Below are 7736 nucleotides of genomic sequence, written 5' to 3' on the forward strand. Positions count from 1 at the left end.
GTCTGACAGTCACGCAAGGACAGGAGGTGGCGGGAGACGGGCGGGCAGAGCCTCACACTGCAGCGTAGCGTGAGGAAGTCTCTACCGGGCTGATGGGGTGCGCTCCCGAGCAGCACCCCCCCTTAGAGGAATCCTGGGTCCCCGGCTAGAAGCAACCTGAGGAGGTGTGGCCCTGGCATGGTTGCTCTGGAAGATCCTGAAATGTGGCAGCTGGGAGTGGCTGGCCAGCTGTACTCCTCTGGGCAGGTTTTCCCTTTTAAGGGGGATCTTAGCGGCCACTGTCATGGCTGCCGCACACTGTGCAATAGGCAGAACAGGCACCATTGGCCCTATTCGAAAGAAGTTTCAGATCATTAAAAATGTTCAGTGTGATAGTGGCAGATTCCCAGGCTTCACGGTTGTCATGTTAAGTGGGTTTTTAAAGTGTTGTTGAAAACCCAGTTGTGGTAGATGATAGTCTTCACAGATGGCCCCCATCTAGTTCTTCCATTCTGTAGGTCAATCTGTCCCTCACGCCCAGAGGTGGAATCTCGCTCCTCCGCTTGAATCTGGGCCGGCCCTATGCTGGGTTTGACCCAGAGGACACAGCCGAAGTGTTGCTCTTGGGGCTTTTGGAGGGCAGGCGGCTTTCCCCCTTCTCTATTGGGCCCCAGACATCCTGGAAGTAGTGTGACTATAACCTCATTCCAATTATGAGAAAACATCAGATAGAACCAAATTGAGAGACATTCTACAAAATAACTGACTAGTACTTGTTGAGTGTCAAGATCATGAAAGACAAGGCTGATGAACTGTTAAGGACTGGAAGAGACTAGGAGAAATAACAACCGAATACCATATGGGCTCCTGTAGAGGATCTTGGGATAGAAAAGATCATTATTAGATCAACTGGTGAAGTGTAATAGTGTCTATAATTTAGTGAATAGTGTTGTACCATGTTAACCTAGCTCTGATGATGTATTAAGGTTGTGTAGGAAGTTAACACTGGGGAACCTGGGTAGTGGGTAAATAGGAACTCTCTGTATCATTTTTGTAACACTAAATTTCAGGGTGATTTGAAATGCATCAAATGTGGAACATCAGAACAGAGGTAGAAGCTCAGATAATCCCTGCAGGTTTCCTCTTGAGGTGGGGCTCTTGGAAAGGACTGCTCTCAAGATTGGGGAGTTGGTGGCCTTTTCCGTGATGTTAACCAAATGACCTTTGGTTTCCAAACAACATCTTCACTGGTCTATTTTGAAGCTGAAATTCCCACTCTTCTGGTAATCCATTAATTTAAGGCAAGTACCATAAAAGGTACCTCACGTAACAGTAATTCTTGGAGATCCACCACAAAAGAAAAATGTTTGGTTAAATGTTTGGGAAATCATTGTGCAGTTTATCTACTTTTTGAAGATTGTCTATTAACATCAGAATGTGAAAGACTCTGAGAAGTTCTGCAGTAAAGAAGTCTATGTAACTTTATTTAACTTAGCATTTATTCCCCAAATTTATTCAACCACAGAACCCTAAATGCAAGTATGCAAAAAATTTCCCATGAAAGACACTTTAGGGAATGCCAGACGAAATCATCATGAACTGCAAAGGATTTCCAGCAGCAGAAGTAAATCACCCTTCCCTAGAAGGGATATAAAAAGGAGGCTGAGTGTCAAGATTACTCTAAAAAGTTCTCTCCCCTTAGGAGATAGTTCAAAGTCAATAACTTCTAAATATCCTTTCCTACTAAAACAGTTGGTCAGTCAGTGGAAGGGTGTATATCAGTCAAGATTCTTAGTTATAAATGACAGAATCCACCCTAGCAAGGGATTTATTTTAGGACATTAGTATGTTTATTAAATTTAAGTGAAGGCCAGGAAAATTGTGTTGATGTTACACAGCTATAAGAACACAGCAAGGAGAAACTCCCAACTTCAATATGAAGTCATCTAGAAGAAATCCCATTGCCAGTGATGTCCGGCTCTCACCAGCTGTGATGCCAGACCCTTAGTCATAGTTACCCAGAAGAACCAAGTGCTCCAGAAGATCCAGTCTCACGGAGTGTGGCCACTACATCACGATATTCTACCTGTGGCACTTCTGCTTTCCAAGGACTGAGTGGATGTGTCTCTTCACAGATTGTATGTCATATGAGTAGCCTAGGTGCAAAGGATTCTGGGAAACATTGTTTTCCCCACTTTCTAGCACTTACCGTATAGAAACGCAAACAAGAAGGGTTTTTGAACAGATCTTGGGTCAACCAATTTGCAGCATCGCCACATGGTGCTCCATTCACCCATTCTTCACTTGATACATGCAAATAGGGGATTGGTTTCATACCATGATTGTCATTTTTTTCCACTTCTACCCAGGCCATGAAACTATTACTAAAATGCTAAATATGGTGGCAATGATAAAATCTAGAACTGTTATAACAATAATCATCATCACCATAAAACCCAGTACCAAAATAATACATGTAATATAGTATTAATAATATGCCAAGTGTTACTATTATACTAAAACTCAAAACTACGGTAATAAAACTCAAAGCTAGTAAAATTCATTACTAGAGTAAAATAAAATTCAGTATTGTAATGGCAATCAAACAATATTCCTCCTTATTTGAACTTCGTTCCTTTCCTCTTAGTGGTTGCAGAATTGGGTTCTGGAATCCGACTGCCTGGCTCTACCTTGACCTTCTGACATTAGGTGAGTTATAAGCAATTTAGTTCTCAGTTTCTCATTATGATCGACGGTAACAGTGGTATCTCCCTCATAGAGCTGCTGTGAGAATTAAATGAGAAAAAGCAGGAAAGTACCCTGCCCACAGTAAGCACCCAGTAAATGTTAGGTTACACTCAGGGGAGGACTGGAGAACGTGGCAAGGAAACTCACGCTCTGCGTCCCCAGAGCCAGGAAACCTGCCTCTGAAGTCTGGCCTTCCATGACAGGTTCCCTGAGATCTTCCTATTTACCTATTTCCCGCGGGTTCTCCATCACTACCTAGAGGGCTGTGGCATCCATTTCCAGTTTTGGATTGATCCCTACTGACGAACGTGGAGTTTGGAACCTGCATTCTGTTACAGAGCCATGAGGTCCTTTCTGGATGTCTGTCATTAGGGCCTAGCCTTCCCTAGAGCTTGGGGGTCTGCCAATAACCCTCGCTGCCCTTCCTTGGTTATGGTTTTATAAAGAGAGACAAGGGCTTAGGAGTCAGTCACAGTTGGACTTAAATATGATCTTCATCTCATATTAGCTGTGTGAACTTAGGCAAATTATTCACTTCTCTGAACCTTGGGTTCACATATGAAATAACGTTAATAATACCTTTCTCAGAAGGTTGCTATGAGAAACAATACACGGTGGTGTCCGGCACAGTTCTTGGCACACAGCAGGGCCTTTGTACCTCACGTCCACCACTCTCCACTGCCTGCTCTCTGCTGTGCCCCACGGTGCCATTATTCTGGGTTCTAATAACGTGTGCATTGGTAGGGGCTGGAGGCTAGACCTTGAGTTTGTTCTGACCCCAGAAAACCCCTGGATCTTGTTGTGATTTTTATTTTTGTTCAAGAAAAAGTAACTCAGCTTGTTCCCTTGTGTGTTTCTTCTTCTAGAAGTGGAACTCAGCTAAAGTTCTGGAGCGGAGAGTTCGGGTGAGCTGGGTCCCCCATGGGAGGTTTCGCCGTGTTGCTCCAGGGAGCCCGAGGTCAAGGTCTCTCGCTGGGGCAGATATTTACTTACTCTCTACTTAATAGGTTGACGCTGACATTTTCCTCAGGGCCCTTAGAGATTTGGGACAATTCTGAGACTTGACACTGAATTTCAGTATAATTGTGTGATCTTAGTATAATCTCAATATTATTATTATCACAGGGCTGGCCTCTATCATTGTGATTGTAGGGCAGAAACAGAGACTGTAGGGTGTTAGATAGACCTAGGTTTAAGTCCTAGGCTGTGGGACGCTGAGAAAATTATATCAGAGCCTCTTGGTGTGCCTGAAAGATTCACTAACGCCCCCACTCCTGGGTGGCTGGATGGTTTTTTAGGGCTGCGGTACCCACAGTGTGCTGTACAAATGGTTTCCTTTTCTGTTTGTGCCCTGACGTGACAAGCCTTGGGTTCCTCCTCTGTAAAGTGTTGATAATAATAGTCCTACCCCATAGGGTGCTGTAAGATTAAAATAATGAATATTTACAAAGTGTTTGGAACAGGACCTGTCACATAGTATGTAATATATGTAAGCTATTATTGTTATTAATGACAGTTGTTGTGTAACTATTATCTATAAAAGGGGGGCTCATGAATATTCATTTTGTACTTTGGGTAATAATCTAATACTATGTTATTTTGTTGCTCGAATTGTTCCGGCCTTGGCCGTTGGGAGCTCTTTCAGGTTGACCCCAGTTTCCCTTGGTCACGCCTCCATTCTTTTGTTTTTTGAGCACTTCCTTGCTTTCTGGCACTGCAAGATTCTCCAGACACACTCTGCGTTTTCCCTGCCCCCGCTCTGGAATTGGCTGTTCCTCAAGGATCCCTGGTTTCTTTTATGGAAGAATGCTGTTAGAAACCAAGATGGGGGCGCTGGGCAAGCCACTGGATTTTGGTCCAAATACTTCTGCTGGTAAGCTAATGTCTGTTAGATGAGACAGAACTGAGTTAGGCAGAGAGGCCCTGAAGGCAGGGTGTAAGATAGTAGTATCAAGCCAGGGCCACTCAAAGAAAGAGAGTGCTTGCTGGAGCTTTCGTGCACCTGAAGGGAAGCCTGCCGAGGGAGCCTGCAGGAGAACTTGAGTGTGTTTTTACAGACAGTGTGAGACAAGATGACTCTGTAGTGATGATTGAATTCTAGTGATTCCTAATTTGTTCAGTATTGTTTTAAGTCTTTCATTCTGTTCTAACTCTCTACTGCTGTGCAAAAAATTCCTCCAAACTTAGTGGTTTGAAAGGACAATGATTTTATTCTTTCTCTTCCTTTCTGTGGGTTAGTGATTTGGGGAAAAGCTCTGCTGCGTGGTTTCATCTATTGGTGGCTGCATCCAGAGCAGTAGGGGTCTGTAGCAGCTGGGGACCAGCCAGGGGTCTCTCTTTCTTGTATCTCTCCTTCACATGGTCTCAGGGCTTCTCCATGTGCTCTCTCCATGGAAACTCGTTTGACTTCTTCATGGCATGGAGGCCTCAGAGCCGTTGGGCTGCTCACACGGTGGCCCAGGGCCCCAGTGCAGGCATTTCAGTGGACAAGGCAGAGGAACCCTCACCCTTTCTGACCGAGCTTGGGAATTTACTTCCACTGCATTCTCCTGCTGCTATGTGAGCCACAGACCACTCAGATTCAAGGAGAGGGGAGACAGACCCACTTCTCAAGGGGTGGAGTGCCAAAGTCACATTTTAAGAAGAGTCTGTGGAACGAGATACATTGTGTCGATCATCTTTGGGAAAAAAAAATTCCGCCACACAATTGCCACAGCTATGCTGCCGAGATTTCTAGCATTTGAAAATGTGCCATGAACTCACAGAAGCTGACAGCTGCTGTCCTAAAAGCGACAGGTCTTTGTCTGGTGTCTTTCTGTATCTCTCCCTCTCTCTTCATACTCTCCTGGCTTCATAGAGCCCCGTTCCCACCCACCAGCATTCATCTGCTTCCCATGTCGTGTTGTCTGATTTTCCCTTGATGGAGATCAAGATTTCCTTTAAAAACACTGTTTTCAGTGTGGCTGAAAGGAGACATATCAAATAAAGGAAGCACATAGATAAAGAGAAAATACACAAACGAATAATGGAAAACACGAGTGGGCGTGAACAATGATGGGGAAAACAGTCAGTGGCATTGTGTGACAGCACCCAGAGGGGACTGGAACACATCTAAGAGAGGAAGCAAGGAAATATTACAAATGGGGATTTCTGCACGGGTGCTAGGAATTGTCACAGGCTTATTATTTTATGGAATGGTGAACCCAGAGATCAGGGAGGGGTTTGGGGGACATCCTTAAACCATCAAAATTGTGTGTCAAATTAGATAAATGAGAGAAGAGGGTCCATAGAACTTATCAGATCTGCAAAGGGGTATGTGGCCAGAGAAGCCTTAAAATACTCTGATTAAGAATGTCAGGGGGCCAGCCCCGTGGCGTAGCAGTTAAGTGCATGTGCTCCGCTGTTGGCAGCCTGGGTTCGAATCCCGGGCGCGCACCGACGCACCGCTTCTCAGGCCATGCTGTGGCGGTGTCCCACATAAAGTGGAGGAAGATGGACACAGATGTTAGCCCAGGGCCAATCTTTCCCAGCAAAAATAGAGAAGGATTGGCATGGATGTTAGCTCAGGGCTGATCTCCCTCACAAAAAAAAAAAAAAAAAAAGAATGTCAGAAGCTCAGAGGGAGGACTTGGTCAAAGTCACAAGCTGGCAGGAGCAGGGAGCCCGGCAGCCTGAGGTCACTTGTTCAGGGCCGTGAACTATGTGTGTCCAGTTGATATCTGCCTCATTTTGGCCACACTCTACTTCCCAGTCCTGTGAGGCAGCATGCTGTCCCTCTCTTGCGAGTTTGTGCATCTGCTTTTATCTCATTGTCCATTCATTTGTTCTCATTCATCCATTCTCCTGTTGTTCTTGCTATGTATCCTCTGTCCCCACCTTTAGCAATTGCCTTTGTCCACTCTATTCCACAACCGGGCTCTTTCTCGGCACCCCCCACCCAACACACACACACACACACACACACACACACACTACACACCACAGACACAGTTTGGTTCCTTTTGGTCATTGGAAATCATTTTTCTTCTATAAGCAACGAGATAAACTGGATATGAGATCTCCACAAATGGAGAGGGCATGGCAAAACCTAGAGGTTAAGAAATTGGCAGTTCTTGGGGACAGAGGGACAGGGTTCAGCGGATTCGAGGGGGAGAGACTCTGACAGGCAGCAAGAGGAAACTCTGTTTTACTATTTTCATAAAGTTTGTTTAAGGAAATGTGTGTGTGTGTAACAAAGGCTGTGGGATAATTTCCAGCACAAACCACTAGATGGAGGTCCTCCCTAAAGAACACGCTAGAAGTCTCCAGCACTCCAGTCCACAAGTTTCTGCCTCTAGATGAAAATGTGAATTGGGGGCACCAGGTGAGACCCCGTCTATCCAAAGGGCTCTGTAAGCTTGTCTTGTTGTGGAACACACTCCCTCTCGAACTGCTTCGGCAACTGTCTTCCTCGGGAACTGCCCCCAATACGGTCATCGGTGCCCCGTGGTTCATTCCAGCCAGATGGCTACAGGAATGTTTACTCTCTTCCTGTGAATGCCAGATGGCCAGCTTTGTCTTTTATTCTCCATTTCATGGGCTTTTAGTGCTGCCTGTGCTGTGAAGAGTTCTTTGTTCCTTGAAAGGAAACCTTGCAAACACAGGTAATTCTCCCAGTATGGGATTTTGAGCGCAAGCAAGACGGTAAATAACCCTAGACAAACCCTAGACAACTACCCTCTCTTTCTGCGGGTTGTGTTGAGTTTTTCTGACTGATACCAATTACCCCATAGCTAAGAAACCTGGCAGACTTTATTTTTATTGCGAGGATTACTAGAGGCAAGTGTGCATTTATTCTGCAAGTAAAACTCCATTAATTTAAACATACTATAGATCGATTTAATAAGCTATAAACTCACAAATATTTGACATTTTCTCCAACAAAAAGCTTCACACTTGAGATTTATAAGTGAGCTGACAATTTATAGGGTTTGCCTGTTTCCTTTTTGCGAGTAAGAAAGCTTTGCATC

This window comes from Ceratotherium simum, chromosome 7 (genome assembly GCF_057802395.1).
Source record: "Ceratotherium simum simum isolate JZ-2026a chromosome 7, ASM5780239v1, whole genome shotgun sequence".
Lineage (NCBI taxonomy): Eukaryota > Metazoa > Chordata > Mammalia > Perissodactyla > Rhinocerotidae > Ceratotherium > Ceratotherium simum.